The following is a 21,489-nucleotide window of genomic DNA, read 5'->3' as shown; positions in this document are numbered from 1 at the left end:
ATAGAGATAGTTCTGTTTTATATAACTTGTTTTGTTTTTTTTACTGCACTATTCTAAGTCCTGTTGTGTATAAATATGTGACTCTTCAGATTTTGTGTTATACCATGCCTGATGAAGAGACCTGAGTAGTCTGGAAAGCTTGCTATTATTACCATCTTTTCAGTTAGCCATTAAAACGTATCAACCACTGAGGACTTTCTGTTCTTTTAAACAATTTTTTTATCTCTACTGGCTAACACGGTACAAAGATATATTTTACTTGTAGAAATAAGAGATAATTTTTGGACACATTTTAATAAAGTTAATGAGAAAAAACGCTTTAAACTCTAGAAACAGAAATAATTTTTGCACTACCCCATGTGAAAAAAGCCAAGGCTTCTTCTAATTGCACCTCCAGTGTATAAACTCCAGCAAGCAGACATCTTCCCCCAAAACGGAGTCATTTCAGAGCCATTTTTTATGATTTAAGCAGCCTAAAAAGTCTGATACTGTAGTGTGTTGTACAAAAAGTTGTTATTTAACACCAGTTTACATCCATTTTCACCTAGTGAGAGAGGTTGAGGTTATTGGACACTGTTAAGGCTGTATTTACATTAAAGAGCTCAAAGGTATTGCAATAAAGTCCTAGCATACAGACCTTTATTTTCAGGATAATTAGAGGTTTTGCAGAATATTTGCATTAACTGGCTTTGCTGAATGTTTCTAACTTTAAATAGTTTGATCATCTCTATTCACCAACCATTCCATACTGTAAATTAGCAAAAAAGATTTGATGTACCTGGAATTGCAGTAGAATTTTATGAAATTTGCAGGCCCTGATTAATTCAAACAATTTGTGTTTCGATTTCAGCGATCAACCAAAAAATGCCTTCCTTTTTTCACATAAGAGAAAATTGCATCTAACACATTAGGCTGACTAGATCTTAAGCCTGCTTTACATGGGACAACCGATCGTGCGATTTCACGATCGATCGTACCCGCCCCCATCGTTTGTGCGTCACGGGCAATTGATTGCCCGTGGCGCACAAACTCGTTAACCCCCGTCACACGTACTTACCTCCTGAGCGACGTCGCTGAGGGCGGTGAACATTCACTTCCTGAAGTGGGAGGGATGTTTGGCGTCACAGCGATGTCAGCGACGTCGCTGGCCAATAGAAGCGGAGGGGCGGAGATGAGCGAGATGTAAACATCCCGCCCACCTCCTTCCTTCCACATAACCGGCGGGAGCCACGGGACGCAGGTAAGCTGTGTTCATCGTTCCCGTGGTGTCACACGGAGCGACGTGTGCTGCCATGGGAACGATGAACAATTGGCGCCAAGTTTCATAAACGATTTTATGAAACCTAGGGACGAGTACACGACTCACGATTTGTGAGCGATACTGCATCACTAGGAGGTGTTACACAGGCTGACGTCGCAAGCGACGCCGGATGTGCGTCACAAAAACCGTGACCCCGACGATCTATCGCACGATAGATCATCTCGTATAAAGCACCCTTTAGTGTAATAGCTGTGCCAGTTCCTCTTCATCTTGTTTCTGCTTTGACCACTAGGTGACTCTGAGGCTTTGTTCGTGGTGATGCTTGACACCATCAGTCCTGTTTTAGTCCTTGGATTTTTGGTGCAATTAGATCAGAGAATTATAGGTTTGTCTGGTTTTCATTACTCCTTTCTGAGAGCCCTAGGCAGGGCCGGCTGCTATTTAAAATCCTGGGTCTCTGCCTTCCACTGCCAGTTCACCAATTATGCTACCTGGCTTGTGCTAGTCCTGGCTTACGTTGTTTTCCTGATTCCATCTGGTTTCAGACCTAGACATGAATTTTGATCATCCTCATTTTTACGATTCTGTTCCTCTTGGCTTAGATCCTGCTTGGTGACCTTTCTTGCCTCTGGTTCACTCATCTGGACGACAGCCTTTCCGATGAAGTAATCCACTTTACCCCATTGTAAGGCCAGATCCTTATAAAGCTCTTAAAGGTAAAGGTCAGGGTTCCCTTAGAGTCTGCCAGATGGACAAGCTTGTGCCAAGTCCATCTGAGGTAGCCTTTAGAGCCTAAAACACTTTGGGGTTTCTTATAGTTTATGATTAAGGGTGCTTATAGAAACTTGTAGATGTTCTCATTTTAACCTGTCACCAGTTTGCACGCACACCTGAAAAAAGGAGACTTGCTTTTGCGTGAAGCTGGACTACCTCCTTTCTTCTTCTACTTTCCCATACCGTCTCGCAACTGTCACGTCACATCATATAACAGAGCCTATCTTAGGCTATATAATAACTTAGGTAGTGAATACAGCAGTCATTTAGTGTAATTTAGAATAGTTAGAGGACATCAAAGCTCATAGATCAGCAATAGAGCACAAGACAAAGTCCTAAAGTATGTGACAAATATTTTAAACAATAATACAGTTAGGTCCAGAAATATTTGGACAGTGACACAATTTTCGCGAGTTGGGCTCTGCATGCCACCACATTGGATTTGAAATGAAACCTCTACAACAGAATTCAAGTGCAGATTGTAACGTTTAATTTGAAGGTTTGAACAAAAATATCTGATAGAAATTGTTGGAATTGTACACATTTCTTTACAAACACTCCACATTTTAGGAGGTCAAAAGTAATTTGACAAATAAACCAAACCCAAAAAAAAATTTTTAGTTTCAATATTTTGTTGCGAATCCTTTGGAGGCAATCACTGCCTTAAGTCTGGAACCCATGGACATCACCAAACGCTGGGTTTCCTCCTTCTTAATGCTTTGCCAGGCCTTTACAGCTGCAGCCTTCAGGTCTTGCTTGTTTGTGGGTCTTTCCGTCTTAAGTCTGGATTTGAGCAAGTGAAATGCATGCTCAATTGGGTTAAGATCTGGTGATTGACTTGGCCATTGCAGAATGTTCCACTTTTTTGCACTCATGAACTCCTGGGTAGCTTTGGCTGTATGCTTGGGGTCATTGTCCATCTGTACTATGAAGCGCTGTCCGATCAACTTTGCGGCATTTGGCTGAATCTGGGCTGAAAGTATATCCCGGTACACTTCAGAATTCATCCGGCTACTCTTGTCTGCTGTTATGTCATCAATAAACACAAGTGACCCAGTGCCATTGAAAGCCATGCATGCCCATGCCATCACGTTGCCTCCACCATGTTTTACAGAGGATGTGGTGTGCCTTGGATCATGTGCCGTTCCCTTTCTTCTCCAAACTTTTTTCTTCCCATCATTCTGGTACAGGTTGATCTTGGTCTCATCTGTCCATAAAATACTTTTCCAGAACTGAGCTGGCTTCATGAGGTGTTTTTCAGCAAATTTAACTCTGGCCTGTCTATTTTTGGAATTGATGAATGGTTTGCATCTAGATGTGAACCCTGTGTATTTACTTTCATGGAGTCTTCTCTTTACTGTTGACTTAGAGACAAATACACCTACTTCACTGAGAGTGTTCTGGACTTCAGTTGATGTTGTGAACGGGTTCTTCTTCACCAAAGAAAGTATGCGGCGATCATCCACCACTGTTGTCATCTGTGGACGCCCAGGCCTTTTTGAGTTCCCAAGCTCACCAGTCAATTCCTTTTTTCTCAGAATGTACCCGACTGTTGATTTTGCTACTCCAAGCATGTCTGCTATCTCTCTGATGGATTTTTTCTTTTTTTTCAGCCTCAGGATGTTCTGCTTCACCTCAATTGAGAGTTCCTTAGACCGCATGTTGTCTGGTCACAGCAACAGCTTCCAAATGCAAAACCACACACCTGTAATCAACCCCAGACCTTTTAACTACTTCATTGATTACAGGTTAACGAGGGAGACGCCTTCAGAGTTAATTGCAGCCCTTAGATTCCCTTGTCTAATTACTTTTGGTCCCTTGAAAAAGAGGAGGCTATGCATTACAGAGCTATGATTCCTAAACCCTTTCTCCGATTTGGATGTGAAAACTCTCATATTGCAGCTGGGAGTGTGCACTTTCAGCCCATATTATATATATAATTGTATTTCTGAACATGTTTTTGTAAACAGCTAAAATAACAAAACTTGTGTCACTGTCCAAATATTTCTGGACCTAACTGTATATTATATAACTGCAGCAGTAAAGAAGATAAGTGTTGTACTTTGGGAATAATATAAAGATTCAATTGATAATGGGAGAGAAAGATCATGCAAGTGCATCTCAACAAATTAGAATATCATCAAAAAGTTAATTTATTTCAGTAATTCAATACAAAAAGGGAAACGCATGTATTATACAGAGTCATTACACACAGAGGGATCTTTCAAGTGTTTATTTCTGATAATGTTGGTGATTATGTCTTACAGCCAATGAAAACCCAAAAGTCGTTATCTCATAAAATTATAATAATTACCACAAAACACCTGCAAAGGCTTCATAAGCATTTAAAATGGTCCCTTAGTCTGGTTCAGTAGGCTACACAATCATGGGTAGGACTGCTGACTTGACAGATGTCGAGAAGGCAATCATTGACACACTCCACAAGGAGGGTAAGCCACAAAAGGTCATTGCTAAAGAAGCTGGCTGTTCAGAGGGCTGTATCCAAGCATATTAATGGAAAGTTGAGTGGAAGGGAAAAGTGTGGTAGAAAAAGGTGCACAAACAACCGGGATAACCACAGCCTTGATAGGATTGTTAAGAAAAGGTCATTTAAAAATTTGGGGGAGATTCACAAGGAGTGGACTGCTGCTGGAATCAGTGCTTCAAGAGCCACCACACACGACGTATCCAGGACATGGGTGACAACTGTCTCATTCCCTATGTCAAGCCACTGATGACAAATAGACAATGCCAAAAGCGTCTTACCTGGACCAATCAGAAAAGGAACTAGACTGTTGCTCAGTTGTCCAAGGTGTTGTTTTCAGATGAAAGTAAATTTTGCATTTCATTTGGAAATCGCGGTCCCAGAGTCTGGAGGAAGAGTGGAGAGGCTACAATCCAAGGAGCTTGGGGTCTAATGTGAAGTTTCCACAATCAGTGATGGTTTGGGGAGCCATGTCATCTGCTGTGTAGGTCCACTGTTTTCTTTATCAAGACCAAAGTCAGCGCAGCCATCTACCAGGAAATTTTAAAGCACTTAATACTTCCCCCTGCCGACAAGCTTTTTGGAGATAGAAATTTCATTCTCCAGCAGAACTTGGCACCTGTCCAAACTGCCAAAAGTACCAATACCTGGTGTAATAACCACAGTATCACTGTGCTTGATTGGCCAGTAAACTCGCCTGACCTAAACCCCATAGAAAATCTATGAGGTATTGTCAAGAGGAACATGAGAGACACCAGACCCAACAATGCAGTCGAGTTGAAGGCGGCTATCAAAGCAACCTGGGCTTCCATAACACCTCAGCAGTGCCACAGGTTGATCGCTTCCTGCCACGCCGCATTGATACAATAATTCATGCAAAAGGAGCTGGGTCCAAGTATTGAGGCATTTTCTGTACAAACTTTTCAGTAGGCGCCAACATTTCTGCTTTAAAATAATTTTTTCAATTGGTCTTATATAATATTCTAATTTTCTGAGATGATTAATTTTGGGTTTTCATTGGTTGTAAGCCATAATCAACATTAACAGAAATAAACACTTGAAATAGATCCCTCTGTGTGTAATGACTCTATATAATATATAGGAATAGATCTCTCTGTGTGTAATGACTCTATATAATATATAGGAATAGATCCCTCTGTGTGTAATGACTTTATAATATATATAGAAATAGATCACTCTGTGTGTAATGACTTTATAATATATATAGAAATAGATCACTCTGTGTGTAATGACTCTATATAATATATAGAAATAGAGCCCTCTGTGTGTAATGACTTTATATAATATATGTGTTGTCCCTTTTATATTGAATTACTGAAATAACTTAACTTTTTAATGATATTCTAATTGAGATGCACTTGTCGAACACAAAGGGAAGAAAGAAAATGTGTTACTATCTATTAGCAGTTTCAATGGCAGCAGTAGCACAATACAGAACATGTTGGATGGGCAGGAGATATCGTATAAGGGGAGCAGCGCTCACAAATAAACTGTATACAGCGTACAGGCAGGCAGACAGATTCTAAGGCTGATCTAATCATTGGCATAAAACACAGATGTTTGAAAATCCTCATTGTTCTATACCTCATTCTTTTTCACAATTATAAAGTTTTCCACATTTCTGAAGGACATTCTGGTCTACTTAGGTATGACAAAGCCACCTGCCACATCACTGCACGCACCACTCTGTCTCCCTGTGCCGGATATGGAGGAGGCAGAGGAGTCTGCATCGAGTGAGCAAGGACAGATGAGAAGATTTCTTTTTACTGTGTATGTGAAGAACGGCAGGTCAAGGGACATTAATCCAGGATGGGGACCTGGAACGGGGACAGTATTAGAGGAGGGGACCAGGACAGAGGCCATTAGTACAATTTGAGGGACAATAGTATGTTATGGTGGCCATTTTTCCAGGATAGGGACCATTACTGGATGGGGGAAATTATGACAGGATAGGGTCCAGGATAGGTGCTATTATAAGATGGGGTCCATTATTACTAAATGGGGCATTATTAAAGGAGGGGTCTATGATAGAGTAATTTTTAATAGGATAGGAAAATTGTCACAGGATAGGTGCCATGATGTGAGACCATATTGCAGCATAAGGGACACTATTACAGTATGGGGACATTATTACAGGATGGGGGACATTTTTACAGGATGGCAGATTTATTACAAAATGGGGACCAAGATGGGGGGTCATTATCATATGATGAAGGACACTCGTACAGGATGAAGCCAGAATGTGACATAATTAGAGAATAGGGGACACTGTTAGAGCATAGTAGGGCATTATTACAGTATGGGGGCCATTATAAAAGGATTGCATGGTATTATTATAGAATGGGGGATGTTATTGTCACGGGCGGAGGAGGGGACGCTGCGCTCTCCCTCTGCTCGGGTCCGGCTGCCGCTGCTGCTGCGGCCGCTGCTGCTCGGTGGCTCGAGTGATGGGCCGGATCCCGGGGACTCGAGCGGCGCTCCTCGCCCGTGAGTGAAAAGGGGGGTTTGGTTTTGGGGATTTATTGTCCGTGACGCCACCCACGGTTGTGGTGATTGTGTGGACACCACCGCTGCTCTGTATGGGGATCCCGGGAGCGGTGACAGGGAGCAGCTTTGTTGTTATTTCTCCCCTCCGTGGGTAGGGGGTTGGTTGTCCCGGGGCCCGGTGATGGGGTAGGGGTGGATGGCAGGCCGGGTGCGGGGCCTGGTGAGGTGCAGGGTCGCGGGGGCAGCGCTGTGCCTCACGGCACGGTTGTTACGGTTGCTGCGAGCACTGGAGACTATGTCCAGATTTCTTGCTACTGCACATGTGCGAGCGCTGGAGACTAAGTCCAGATTTCTTGCTACTGCACATGTGCGAGCGCTGGAGACTAAGTCCTATCTTGGAGCCATTGCACATGTGCGGGTGACATCATCGCTGACACGAGGTCACATGTCTCTGACACCTTCTATGCCGATTGGTCGCTGGTCATGTGCTTGTGACGCCTTGCTCGGTGATAGGCCAGCATGACGTCACTCTTGTCGTTCTGGCAGCCGATTGGCTCTGGTGTCCTCCATCTTGGATGAGGCACAGAGTCTATATAAGACCCTGACACACGCCGCATGGCGCTCAGTCCTCTTGGTTCATGCATGAGGGTAGACGCCCTGTGCACGTTCCTCTAGGCATTCCTCTGTCTATGCAAGGTGAGCGCTACCGGCAGGGTAGCGTTCTTATACCTTACAGCTTCGGCTGCTGTCCGTATCCTTACCTCTTAGGGGAGCGGACATAGGCAGGTGCCTGAGGCACATGGTCTGGCTGGGCCTTGTGATTCGACTCGTAGGTGGACGTTGCCGCTAGGGTAATGTTCCTTATACTGCGTCTGGCAGTTGTTCGTATCCTCGCACACTAGGGGAGCGAACAGAGGTAGGAGCTTTGTGCGGCTTACGCTGCTGTTCGTCTCTTTTGCACCACTAGAAGAGCGGACCTAGGCAGGTGCCATATCTAGTGGTTCGTGTCCTCGCACACTAGTGGAGCGAACGCAGGTAGGAGCTTTGTGCGGCTTACGCTGCTGTTCGTCTCTTTTGCACCACTAGAAGAGCGGACCTAGGTAGGTGCCATTTCGCACACATTGCCTTTGTCTCTGTGATTATTAACAGAGATCATTCCACACACCCTCCAAGTAAGGGAGGAATTGCTTTACTTACTTATTATATCCTTCTGTGAGTTAACAGAGGTATTGCACTCTGCCATAATCTGCAGCAGAGTCTTTGCACGGTGGACCCTGACTGTCTGATACTCCTTTAAGTTATTATCAGACAGCCCCCCGTAACATTAGGACTGAGCCAAGGGTCTGGCAGTTATGGCAGAATATCAGCAGTTACACCGTTACATACAAGTACTTGAGTCACGGCTCAAGAGTATAGAGGATAAACCTCAGACCATGGTGACATCTGCACATGATCCTCGACTTGCTCTGCCAAACAGATATTCTGGCGATGCCAGATCATGTCGTGGTTTCATTAGTCAGTGTCAGATACACCTAGAGGTCAACTCTTCTCGCTTCTCTACGGAGAGGTCCAGAGTAGGCTTTATCATCTCCTTACTTCAGGACAAAGCCTTAGAATGGGCGACTCCCCTATGGGAGCGCTCTGATGTGGTTACTCTGAGACATCAAGACTTTCTTGATGCTCTTAAGGCGGTATTCATGGGTCCGCAGGTTACCCATGATGCGGCCCTGAGACTGTTAGATCTATCTCAGGGTTCGTTATCCACTAGTTCTTATGCCATTGCTTTTAGAACTCTGGTGGCAGAACTAGATTGGCCAGAGAAGGTGTTGATTCCTATCTTCTGGAGAGGGTTGGCAGGCTATGTCAAGGATGCTCTTGCTACTCGTGAGGTCCCTGCTTCTCTGGAGGACTTGATCACAGTAGCAACGAGGATCGATGTACGCCATAAGGAACGTAGACTCGAGGTCTCTTCCTCACGCCCTAAGCATCGGGCTATTCCAGTTGTTGAGGGTCCACTACCATCTTCCTCAGCATCTGAAACATCTCCCACTCCTATGGAGTTAGGTCATACGTCTTCCAGACTATGCAAGTCTGGTCCTCCTATATGTTACGTATGTCGTCAGGCTGGGCACTATGCCAACAAGTGTCCTAGTCGTCAGGGAAACTCCCTGGTCTAGTAACCATTAGAGGGGGGTTACTAGAGACGTCTTCTGCACCCTCTAAGTGTTGTATCCCAGGTCAGCTCTCGTTATCTGAGAATACATGGCCTATTATGGCTTTTGTGGATTCCGGAGCTGACGGGACTTTTGTGTCCTCAGGATTTGTAAAGGGACACAATATTCCCTCTATCATGTTAGAGGCGCCTATTCCTGTCCGTGTTGTTAATGGAACTATGTTGTCTGACTCCATTACATTGAGGACAGTTCCCTTGCGCCTTTCCCTGTCTCAGGGTCACATAGAGGAGATTTCTTTTCTTGTTTTGCCTGAGGGTATAGACGACATCCTTCTGGGTCTCCCATGGCTTCGGACTCATGCTCCTCACATTGACTGGGAGTCTGACAGCATTATTAGTTGGGGTTCGAAATGTCAGTCCCGATGTCTTCCCTTACCACCTAAGGTCATTGCGGTTGCATCTACTGATCTCTCTCCCATACCTACACCCTATCTGGATTTCGCTGACGTGTTCTCCAAACAGGGTGCTGAGGTTCTTCCACCCCATAGGCCGTATGACTGTGCCATAGACCTTATCCCAGGTTCGGTTCCACCTAAAGGCAGGGTTTACCCCCTGTCGATACCTGAGTCGGAGGCCATGTCGACCTATATAAGAGAGAGTTTAGAGAAGGGGTTCATTCGTAAGTCTGTCTCTCCCGCGGGAGCTGGGTTTTTCTTTGTTCGGAAGAAAGAGGTTTGGGATCGGACTCAAGAGTCAATCCAAGCAGCTAAGGACCGTATGAAGACGGTGTCCGATCGGTTTCGTCGCCCGGCTCCTGTCTTTTCTCCAGGGGACTTTGTGTGGCTCTCTGCAAAAAACGTGAAACTTAGAGTGAGCTCTGTCAAATTTGCTCCTCGCTTCCTGGGTCCTTATGAGGTTCTTCGACAGGTAAATCCTGTAGTCTACCAATTGAAGTTACCCGTCCATCTTAGGATCCATGACAAATTCCATGTTTCACTGCTAAAGCCGGCAATTTTACCTCACGCTCGTGAAGTGCACTCTCCTGCTTCTGATTCCTCTCGCTCTAGCTATGAGGTACGAGCCATAGTTGGTTCTAAGATGGTTAGAGGGCGCAGGTTCTTCTTGATAGATTGGGAGGGCTACGGCCCAGAACATCGCTCTTGGGAGCCTGAGGAGGCTGTCCATGCTCCCGACTTAGTTGCTGATTACCTGCGTTGCCGGGAGGGGGGCCCTTGAGGGGGAGGTACTGTTATGGTTGCTGCGAGCACTGGAGACTATGTCCAGATTTCTTGCTACTGCACATGTGCGAGCGCTGGAGACTAAGTCCAGATTTCTTGCTACTGCACATGTGCGAGCGCTGGAGACTAAGTCCTATCTTGGAGCCATTGCACATGTGCGGGTGACATCATCGCTGACACGAGGTCACATGTCTCTGACACCTTCTATGCCGATTGGTCGCTGGTCATGTGCTTGTGACGCCTTGCTCGGTGATAGGCCAGCATGACGTCACTCTTGTCGTTCTGGCAGCCGATTGGCTCTGGTGTCCTCCATCTTGGATGAGGCACAGAGTCTATATAAGACCCTGACACACGCCGCATGGCGCTCAGTCCTCTTGGTTCATGCATGAGGGTAGACGCCCTGTGCACGTTCCTCTAGGCATTCCTCTGTCTATGCAAGGTGAGCGCTACCGGCAGGGTAGCGTTCTTATACCTTACAGCTTCGGCTGCTGTCCGTATCCTTACCTCTTAGGGGAGCGGACATAGGCAGGTGCCTGAGGCACATGGTCTGGCTGGGCCTTGTGATTCGACTCGTAGGTGGACGTTGCCGCTAGGGTAACGTTCCTTATACTGCGTCTGGCAGTTGTTCGTATCCTCGCACACTAGGGGAGCGAACAGAGGTAGGAGCTTTGTGCGGCTTACGCTGCTGTTCGTCTCTTTTGCACCACTAGAAGAGCGGACCTAGGCAGGTGCCATATCTAGTGGTTCGTGTCCTCGCACACTAGTGGAGCGAACGCAGGTAGGAGCTTTGTGCGGCTTACGCTGCTGTTCGTCTCTTTTGCACCACTAGAAGAGCGGACCTAGGTAGGTGCCATTTCGCACACATTGCCTTTGTCTCTGTGATTATTAACAGAGATCATTCCACACACCCTCCAAGTAAGGGAGGAATTGCTTTACTTACTTATTATATCCTTCTGTGAGTTAACAGAGGTATTGCACTCTGCCATAGTCTGCAGCAGAGTCTTTGCACGGTGGACCCTGACTGTCTGATACTCCTTTAAGTTATTATCAGACAGCCCCCCGTAACAACGGTGGTACTCACTCAGCCTGAGACGGTGACACAGTTCTCGGTAAAACACTCGGCTGGAAGGACGGTTCGCACGGACGGCTGCTGTTGCTTTTCCCCGGTAGTTAACGGTGACTGTCTCTTTCCCTGCACCTTGTGTAATGTTGGTAGCGATGGGTTCCCACCGGTTACCCGCTCCCCGACTTGGATATGGGCCGGAGGAGCCCCTCTTTGCCCGCAGGCGCTGGCCCTGAGAAACTGGTGCCTTGGCGGTGTCTCTCTCATATGGTTGGACTGTTGCCTTCAATCGGGACTTAGTTGTTTGGAGACCCGGAGGTCCCCTTCACTGACGGATTTGGCAAATTCACGGTGACTCCTAGCCTTGCCGGGATCCGAAAGGCCCCTGCCAATGGTGCTAGCTTCTCCTTGTGTACCAGTCCGGTACCGCCGGGCCACCACCCGTCCACGGTCCTTACGGCACCTCCGATCAGCCTCCACTGCAGACGGTCACCGCCGTCTGCTAACCTTGCTGTCTCGGTCCGGGGCACACACCCGGACCAACTTCAGGCTTTCAAACTGTCACTTTTTCTCTTTCACTACTGTCCCTCCTTCTACTTCAAACTCCAAACCTAATCTCCTCTCACTTCCTCCTCCAAACTCTAACTCTCCTCTCACTTCCTCCTCCAAACTCTAACTGCCTGTGTCTTCCTGCCTCCAGGACTGTGAACTCCTTGGTGGGTGGAGACCAACCGCCTGGCTCCACCCCCTGGTGTGGACATCAGCCCCTGGGGAAAGCAACAAGGATTTCAGGTCTAGCTTAGGTGTACCTAACCGGGGTGTAGGGTGTGGTGATGCCATTACCTTTGACCCCTGGCTTGCCCAGGGCGTCACATTCCCCCTTAGCAAAATGCAGACCGTCCGCGGGCTGCCCGTCCAACACCGGCTTTATTTTTCTGAAAAAAGATAAGAAAACAATACAAGTAGAAGAACATCATCCCACAACGGGAGGCACTTTTCTTAAACGTTGCAAACGGTTAACGGTTACGGCTTCCGCTCTCACCCACCCTAGTAACCTGGCCCTGATGCTGCCCCTAAGAAAACAGGCAGCATCCCTTGACCCCAGTCCTGCACCAAGTTACCCGAGCGGGATCTGTCCTTTCCAGTGGACCCACGTCCATGGGGAACCCCTGGAACCCCCAGAGGGTAGCCACCGGTTCAGGTGGTGGCTGGGCCCAAGCCTGCTCCACTGCGGGCCCTCCCTCCAATCTGCCTCTCCGGAGGCGGTAACGGTAAGCTGCAACAAAACATTTTTATTTACATTCCACAAGTTTGTGGTTGCCCTGCAAGTTCACGGGCTTGTCCATAAGGAGTCCCTTACGCAACTTTAAACGGTCTCCACGGGGACAACGGTGACGGCAACGACCGGTCCAATCACGGTTCAATCAGATGACTTCCTCAGTTGATCACTTATCATTTTCTCATAACTTCCAACTTTAAAACTTTTAACACACATGTTCACCCCCCCTCTAAATAGTAGTTTCCCTATACCTAAGTGGGGGTCTACCTAGGTTGGGGCAAGTGGATCTCCGGGGTCCAGTGTCAGTGGTGACAGGCAGTGGGGAAGAGGGAACAATCAGTCTCTCTTCCCTGTTATCATGTGGGGCAGGCGGAGGCATAGGGGAGCTGGGCACAGGTTCATCCCTGGGCACTGGCACTGGCTCTGGCTCACGGTTGACCACCTCCATCATTTCTTCATCCACGGGTTGTGGGAATAGTATCACTGGAAGAATCACCGCGCCGTTCTGTGTAGACCAGTCCGCTGGGAAGTCACCCATCACGGTGTGGATTACCTTTTTTGCCTTCTCTGCTGGTGGAGGAACCAGTACTTCAGCCGTTGCCCTCAATGCTGGTGGGCACCTTTTCAGATGGTCCCGGGAAACCGTGGCCAAAGTGCCCCCTTGGTCACGACTGATCTGGTAAGCCTTCCCATCTTCCCATCCTGTGGGCTGTATGACGTATGGGGTTTGTTCCCATTGATCATCCAGCTTGTGGGTTCTCCTCTTCCGCTTCAGCACTACATCTCCAGGCTGGAAAGGGCCAGCAGACGCCTTCTGGTTGAAGCGCCGCTCCTTTTGTTCCCGACTCCGACTTAAGTTCTTCTCCACATATTCCTGAATCTGTCGGTACTGAACCCTCCGCCGGGTGTCCCATTCAGCTGTCGAGGGGAGTGTTTCTGGGGCTTCCAGTCCCATTTCCAGGTCCACCGGCAGTCGGCCGGGGCGAGCCCTCATCAGATATGCTGGGGTGCACTTCGTTGAGCTGGACGGGATATTGTTGTACATATCGACCAAGTCAGGCAGCTTCTCCGGCCACAGGTTCCGCTCTTCTAGCGGCAAAGTCTTGAGGAGGCCAAGGACCAAATGGTTCATCTTCTCACACATACCGTTGGTTTGGGCATGGTAAGGCGTGGTCCGGATCTTCTTGCAGCCGTACAGCTGACAGAACTCATGGAACACCTCCGCTTCAAAGGCTGGGCCTTGGTCAGTAAGCACCTTCTCAGGGTATCCATGTGGTCGACAGAAGTAAGCTTGGAACGCTCTAGCGGCGGTACGGCCGGTTAGGTCTTTGACCGGGACAACCACCATGAATCTTGAATAGTGATCCACTATGGTGAGAGCGTAAGTGTACCCACTTCGGCTGGGGGTGAGCTTCACATGGTCCAGGGCGACCAGCTCCAGCGGTTGATTTGTAACGATCAGGTGCAGGGGTGCCTTCTGGCTGGCCTCGTCCTTCCTTCTCAGCGTACACGGGCCACACTCTCGGCACCAGGCCTCCACAGACTCCCGCATCCCACTCCAATAGAACCGCTCCCTCAACAGCATTTCCAATTTTTTCCATCCAAAGTGTCCGGCACCATCATGGTACGCTTGTAGAATGGTGGACACATTAGCTTGGGGAATCACCAACTGGCGGATTTTCTCATGAGTCTTTGGGTTAATCAGCTCGCGGTACAACTTCCCTTGGTGTAGATACAGCCAGGTCCGTTCTTTCCACAGGCGTTGGGCTTCAGCTGGGGCGGCAGGGTCTATTCCAGCAGCACCTTGCTCCACCAGAGTCTTGACTAGGCGGACAGCGGGCGCCTGGTTTTGAGCTTCCTGCCACTCCTGGCTGGGCAGTGGATCCAAGTTCACCCGTTGTTGGTGGACATGTACCTTCTCAGTTGGTGGCTGGTGAAATGCAGGCAACTCGATCTCTTCAAGGTCGTCATCCTCGCACCCTTCTTCTGACAAGTGGGGCATCCGAGAGAGTGCATCAGCATTAACGTTGGCACGACCAACCCTGTATTTAATTGTGAAGTGTTAGTTGGCTAGCCCGGCCACCCACCGCTGTTCCAACGCACCCAACTTGGCCGTGTCCAGATGGGTCAGCGGATTGTTATCCGTGAAAGTGGTGAATTTTGCTGCGGCCAAGTAATGGCGGAACCGCTCGGTGATAGCCCACACCAGCGCCAGGAGCTCCAGCTTGAAAGAGCTGTAATTTTCAGGGTTCCTTTCAGTCGGTCGGAGCTTTCGGCTAGCATAGGCAATCACTTTTTCCTTCCCATCCTGGACCTGGGACAAGACTGCCCCCAAGCCCACATTGCTGGCATCGGTGTAGAGGATGAACGGGTGGCTGTAATCAGGATACGCTAGGATCTCTTCCCCGGTCAAGGCCGCTTTCAGCTGATGGAAAGATTCCTCATGCCTCTCTTCCCACACCAGTGGGGCTCCGAGGGGTCTACCACCTTTGGTCTGTCCCTCGAGGAGGTCTTGCATGGGGGCAGCCATCTTCGTGTATCCCTTGATGAAGCGACAGCAGTACCCTACCAGACCCAGAAACTGCCTTACTTCCCTCACTGTGGTTGGCCTCGGCCAGTCTTGGATGGCAGTGACCTTCTCGGGGTCGGGGGCGACACCTTCTGCTCCCACCACATGCCCCAGATACTGCACTCTGGGTTTCAGCAGATGACACTTTGAGGGCTTCAACTTCATCCCGTACTTGGCAAGGGACGCAAACACCTCGGCTAGGTGTTCCAAATGGGCTTCATATGTCTGTGAATACACAATTACATCATCCAGATACAACAGGACGGTCTCAAAATTCAGGTGCCCCAAACAGCACTCCATCAGCCATTGGAAGGTACCCGGGGCATTGCACAGCCCGAACGGCATACTGTTGTATTCACAGAGTCCCATAGGGGTGGTAAAGGCAGTTTTCTCTCGGTCTTCGGGCGCCACGGCCACCTGCCAGTACCCACTGGTGAGGTCAAGGGTGGAGAAGTAGTTGGCAGTTCTCAGCGCGGACAAGGACTCCTCGATACGGGGCAGAGGGTAGGCATCCTTATGTGTTATCTGGTTAATCTTCCGGTAATCCACGCACATCCGCATGGTGCCGTCTTTCTTCTTAACCGGCACCAACGGGGCGGCCCAGGGACTACAGCTGTCCCTGATAACCCCTGCCTCCCTCATATTCCTCAACATGTCCTTGGCGCACTGGTAGTGTGCAGGGGGAATGGGCCTGTACCTCTCTTTGATAGGGGGATGTTCACCGGTAGGGATATAGTGTTGGACCCCTTTAATCTGCCCAAAGTCTAGGGGATGTTTGCTAAAAACTTGCTTGTACTCCCGTACCACCCTGTATACCCCTTATTTGTGATGTGTAGGGGTATCGTCAGTGCCCACGTGTAGCTGTTGGTGCCACTCCTCCGACTCCCCTTGGGGCGGGTGATTGCTGGCAGTAGGTAGTGAAACTGGAGGAGCTGCGTCATGGATGGTGTGGGGATCTAGGGTGAGCAACTTGACAAGTGTAGCATACCGGGGAAGCCTGACTTCTTCCTCCCCACAGTTCAGCACCCTCACGGGCACTCTCCCCTTCTTTACATCTACCAGCCCACGGGCGGCCATTACCGTGGGCCAGTCTTCGGAGGGCACGGGCTCTATCATGGCAGGGTAGTCACGCCCCTGAGGCCCTACTGCTGCCCTACACCAAATCATCATCTCACTCCTAGGGGGCACAGTCAACGGGGCAACATCCATCACTCTCACTCCACCAATCTCCCCTCCCGTCGAGTTTACATGCTGGCGGTACATCAAGGCTCGGATCTCACGCTGCACAGCTCTTTGTCGGCACCCCGCCGCCGTGGCGGCCAGCTGCTGCAGTAGGGCCAACACATCGCTCATACAGTGCTCCATCACATTGGTTCCCAGCACTATCTTCGGGTTATGATCACTGGGTTCATTCATGATCACAATCATACCCTGGTGTTGCAGTTCAGCTTGCCCCACCGTCATGGCCACTTGTTTATACCCCACTTGGGTCAGTGGGAGTCCATCAGCAGCAATCAGTGTTATACTAGTATCTGGGGGAGCCAGCTCGTCTGTCCCCCAATACCGTTGGTACAATGTGTATGGTATGGTGGTTACCTGTGATCCAGTGTCCAAGAAAGCCATCACCGGTATGCCGTCCACAGCCACGGGGATGATGGTCTGGGCCCCGATATACCGATCCCGCCAGTCTGGGGGGCCACGGGGTTCTACTCCTGAGGATTGGCCCGTGGCCCCAGGGGTTGCTCGTTTAACGGGCACTGTCGGAAGTAATGACCAGGCTTGCTGCACCTGTAGCAGGTTGGAGGTCTGTTCCGCGAGTTGTTAACACTTCTCCGCTGCATCCAGGGAACATCCTCAGGGCTGTCGGCGAGCTGTATCTTGGTTGGAGGCTGGGATCTGGTCAGAGGTTGGAGTGCGGCGAGAATCTTGGCGAGGTCTCCATCCATGCGGTGGACCTGGGCAGCCAGTTCTTCCATCGTGCTGCTTGGAGCTGTAGGTACTGGAGAGGCTGGTAGGGCAGGGGCCACCACGATGGGGGCCATCTCAACTTGCCACGGGGCTTGTTCCAAGACTTCCGAAGCTGGGGGTTGCAGAGCTTTAATGGCCCGTTCCTTTAACACAGCAAAGTCCACATCAGGGTGTTCTAGGGCCCACAGCCAGAGTTGTTTGCGATCCTCAGAGGACCTCATCCCCTGCACAAATTGCTCTACTAACATTTTGTTGCTGTCCGCCTCATTGATGATGTCCACCCGCTTCAGTGTGCGGAGGGCGGTTTGCAGACGTAAAGCGTAGTCCCGAATGCTGTCCACAGACCGTTGCCGACATTGGTAAAACTGCATCCTCAGCTCAGCTTCAGTACGGGTCTCAAAGGCAGTCTGTAGTTTCTCAAAGATGGTGGCTACAGAGAACCGGTCCCGCTCGGCCCAGGTCTCCGCCTCCTGCTCAGCCGCGCCGGTTAGCTGTCCCAGCACTACCGCTGCACATTGCTTATCAGTCAGGGGGTACAATTCCAGGAGCGGGTTAAGCTTTTTCCGGAAGACCTGTAACGCATCAGGTTTCCCGTCGTACTGCGGTAGCCAGGTAGCTCCGGGCACATAGGGCAAGGAGAACGGCATCACCTGAGCAAGAGCTGGGACCGCGGCACCCCCCGCCAGCGCGGCCGGGACTTGGGCAGGCCCATTCCCATCCACGGGTGCCGCTGCGGCTGCGACCGCCGCTCCTCCAGCAGCTCCGTCGGGCGCAGATATCTTGCTTCCGTCCCCCTTAGCCTCTTTCCGGCTCCTCCTCTATCGGTGTGTGGTTTTGGCCTTCGCGCCTCCACTACTCGAGAAGACACTCGAGCGGGAACTTTTCGCGCCAAAGATGGCGGCTTCTGAAATTTTCCGGCCGGACACCTCCGGCGGTAACAAGGCGCACCTCTACCCAACGGCAGAGCGGTAAGATCCTGTTCGTGATGCCAAGTTGTCGCGGGCGGAGGAGGGGACGCTGCGCTCTCCCTCTGCTCGGGTCCGGCTGCCACTGCTGCTGCGGCCGCTGCTGCTTGGTGGCTCGAGCGATGGGCCGGATCCCGGGGACTCGAGCAGCACTCGTCGCCCGTGAGTGAAAAGGGGGGTTTGGTTTTGGAGATTTATTGTCCGTGACGCCACCCACGGTTGTGGTGATTGTGTGGACACCACCGCTGCTCTGTATGGGGATCCCGGGAGCGGTGACACGGAGCAGCTTTGTTGTTATTTCTCCCCTCCGTGGGTAGGGGGTTGGTTGTCCCGGGGCCCGGTGATGGGGTAGGGGTGGATGGCAGGCCGGGTGCGGGGCCTGGTGAGGTGCAGGGTCGCGGGAGCAGCGCTGTGCCTCACGGCACGGTGGTACTCACTCAGCCTGAGACGGTGACACAGTTCTCGGTAAAACACTCGGCTGGAAGGACGGTTCCCACGGATGGCTGCTGTTGCTTTTCCCCGGAAGTTAACGGTGACTGTCTCTTTCCCTGCACCTTGTGTAATGTTGGTAGCGATGGGTTCCCACCGGTTACCCGCTCCCCGACTTGGATATGGGCCGGAGGAGCCCCTCTTTGCCCGCAGGCGCTGGCCCTGAGAAACTGGTGCCTTGGCGGTGGCGGTGTCTCTCTCATACGGTTGGACTGTTGCCTTCAATCGGGACTTAGTTGTTTGGAGACCCGGAGGTCCCCTTCACTGACGGATTTGGCAAATTCACGGCGACTCCTAGCCTTGCCGGGATCCGAAAGGCCCCTGCCAATGGTGCTGGCTTCTCCTTGTGTACCGGTCCGGTACCGCCGGGCCACCACCCGTCCACGGTCCTTACGGCACCTCCGATCAGCCTCCACTGCAGACGGTCACCGCCGTCTGCTAACCTTGCTGTCTCGGTCCGGGGCACACACCCGGACCAACTTCAGGCTTTCAAACTGTCACTTTTTCTCTTTCACTACTGTCCCTCCTTCTACTTCAAACTCCAAACCTAATCTCCTCTCACTTCCTCCTCCAAACTCTAACTCTCCTCTCACTTCCTCCTCCAAACTCTAACTGCCTGTGTCTTCCTGCCTCCAGGACTGTGAACTCCTTGGTGGGTGGAGACCAACCGCCTGGCTCCACCCCCTGGTGTGGACATCAGCCCCTGGGGAAAGCAACAAGGATTTCAGGTCTAGCTTAGGTGTACCTAACCGGGGTGTAGGGTGTGGTGATGCCATTACCTGTGACCCCTGGCTTTCCCAGGGCGTCACATTATTATTGGATAGGGGAATTATAATAAATCGGAGGGACAATAAAGCACAAAAAAGGGTCATATCTGGATAGAAAAAACACAAAACTGTGGCCAATTGTACTCACCTGGTGAGTTTGTGTGCTCACAATCACTTATACAACTGACGACTGCTGCAGACTCTCAATGTAAAGGGCATCAGGAACTGGAATAAATGGGTTAAACTTGATCAGCCAGCAAACAATGGATACAAGAGATGATTTGACCTGAGGAAGAAGTGTGACCACGAAACGCGAAGACCATTAAACCTCATTTGTTGATTTCTGATTCTCTTTCATCCATCATTCACCAGCAGCACAGATTTTACCCATTTATTCCAGTTACAGGATAGAGGACATTATTACAAGAAAGGGGCAGGATAGGGGACATTACTACAGGATGAGAGCCAAAACATAAGACATTATGACAGAATCGGGGTCAGGGTGCGACATTGTACACTATGGGGTCCAGAATGAGGAACATACATTATTAGTATATGTGGACACTTGGGACTTATAATAAGTGTAGGCAACAAAGTTTGGGGACATGATTACTGCATTGCACCAATTGGGTGACAATATTACTGTAAATGGTCAACTGAGGACAAAAGAAAAGAAAAAAAATAAAAATTCTAAATAAAATAGGAAAAATTACTGACATGAAGTGGGGTCGATATTGGAAACCTGGGACAAATATTACTGTCTGTAGCTCAAACTAGAGCTTTTTTATGCTCCTCAGTAAGCTCTGGATGGCATACCCTAATAATGAGTGCTACTCATCCCCACTTGATGGCTAACTGTTATGCTGTTAATTCTCTCTGCATACTTCCTTGTACACTTCAAGAATGACACCAGGTGACATACATGCTTATGGCAATGACATCACACTGACCCATGACCCAGCCATGTCACTTGTGACTCAGTGCACATTACGTTTTTCAGAACAGTAAAACCAAAAACTGGAGTGGCACCATATGATGGTATAAGTGCAAAGTATAGGTGCACGCTCACACTATGGACATATAACAGACAAAACCTGAGATACATACAAACTGAGCTAATTCCCTGTTGTAAGAAAAGAAATAAATAGTAATATATGTAAATAATGTAAGGTATTAAGTTAACACTATTTTCACCAAAAGCCATCCCAAATGGCCAGCCATGAATATACACCTATACTTTGCATTTTTACCCAACATATGGTCCGCCTTACTTTTGTTGGTGTCACATTAGCTTCTTATGCTTTGTACAAACAGGGGCATGACCCCCCTTTTTGAACTGATGTTTAGTCCATATAGCTTCCATTGGCAGGTGTGTGAACAGATGGGCTTGGGTCCTATTTTGCCACCATCTATATTGAGGTCTGTTTGCACATTGAGAGGTTTAAGTATTAGAGACCATCTGAATTGGGTACACCCTGTGGCGGTAAGATGAGTTTAATGCTTTTTTGATCTAAAAGGTTTTAACGACCGTAAGTACTCTATGTTATTTAAATTTACTTATACTAATAATTTATTTACTTACAAGAGGGTATTTGCGCCTTTCGCTTTTAGCTCAGTTTTTGCGTTTTAAGAGCAGTGTGAACATCTTGCTCCTACTTGTCAAACTGTAGGCAATACAACTGCTACACAGTAGCTAATTGGCCCTGTTACCATGTTATGACGCCCCTCTGGGCATAATGACATGATTTCCATGAAACGGTGTCATCGTCACCTCCTGGAAATCTCGCGCATGCGCGCAACTTATTTTAGCCGCCTCGGTATGTCTCCAAAGCAGGGTGTATGCTTCCCAGCTTCATTAGGCACACTGCACATGACCGGAAGTACAGAAGATGGCTCTCGTACATCTGTTCTGAACTTTTGGTCATTCACAGTGCACCCAGTGAAGTCGGT

Source organism: Anomaloglossus baeobatrachus, chromosome 4, assembly GCF_048569485.1.
Source record: "Anomaloglossus baeobatrachus isolate aAnoBae1 chromosome 4, aAnoBae1.hap1, whole genome shotgun sequence".
Lineage (NCBI taxonomy): Eukaryota > Metazoa > Chordata > Amphibia > Anura > Aromobatidae > Anomaloglossus > Anomaloglossus baeobatrachus.
The sequence above is the reverse complement of the archived record's forward strand: the minus strand, read 5'-3'. Positions refer to the sequence as shown.